The sequence below is a fragment of the Hyla sarda genome, chromosome 13 (genome assembly GCF_029499605.1).
Source record: "Hyla sarda isolate aHylSar1 chromosome 13, aHylSar1.hap1, whole genome shotgun sequence".
Classification (NCBI taxonomy): Eukaryota; Metazoa; Chordata; class Amphibia; order Anura; family Hylidae; genus Hyla; species Hyla sarda.
In genome coordinates, this window is record NC_079201.1 from 49725813 (window position 1) to 49726783 (window position 971).

Below are 971 nucleotides of genomic sequence, written 5' to 3' on the forward strand. Positions count from 1 at the left end.
GTGTGTGGAAAGGGATGAGTTTGCTGTTTAAAGAATTGACTGGTATAAGGTATGTCGTATGATGTGGTTGTGTTTGGACTTAGTATGGTAGGGAGAGATAAGGAAAGGTTTTTTTTTTGTGTTGCTTGCCATTATTAAAGAAGTACTTTGGGATGTTAGGAATTGATGTGTATTCAAAAGAAAAAACGTGTCTGTGGAGGGTTGTATGAGGATGATTCTAGATAGGTTATATGTTGTTCATTTGTGTGATAGGAAGAATTTGGGGGAAAAGGATGCTGAGGGGATATGGAAGTTTTTGAAATGGAGACATGTTGTAAGTTTATTTTTAGTGATGGTATTTATGCTTGTTTGAAATTGAAAATAAAAAGAAAGACCTAATGATGAGATGGACTTTACTTCAGAAAGTCTAAATGACGAAGTATGGAGTTGGATTTTGATGTTTTAATGTCCAAGCCTGAAGGTTTAAAAAAAAAAATCTGTTCTTATCAGTTTAATATCTGATATGTACCCTATCTGGGGACCATATATTAAATGGATTTTTAAAAAGGGGGCCGATTTCGAAGTTTGCTTCCGTCGCCCTATGCATTGACCCGATATGGGTACAGTGCACCACCCCATTACAGTGTTAAAAAGAAAGATTCCTTGTTTCATTGCTACTTGCTTGCTGGCTAGATAGTCCTGTGGGCCTTGCTTCTGCAGCCGAAAAACAAAAGGTGTTGCAGCTTGTGTCTGGCCGCTGTTGGAAACTGCAGGCACAGGACTTCTGCTGCTTGCTGCTGAATAAATGGCCTCCTTAATTGGATCATCTCAGCAGCCAGCACACCTGTGCAGGTTGGACATGACATGATAGGCAGCTGTCTTATAGCGGGTGGGTGCTGAATTTTCCTAATTGACATACATGGGGGTGTCCTGGCTGTTCACACAGGCGTGTCATTGCGGTTGATTGACCATGCATTGGTTCTGTGGTATTG

The 971-nt window shown here is 40.6% G+C and overlaps 1 pseudogene; it reads left to right on the plus strand.

Moving 5' to 3' along the window:
• Positions 1–444: 444 nt before the first annotated feature.
• Positions 445–615, plus strand: LOC130297861 (U2 spliceosomal RNA; annotated as a pseudogene).
• Positions 616–971: the final 356 nt, after the last annotated feature.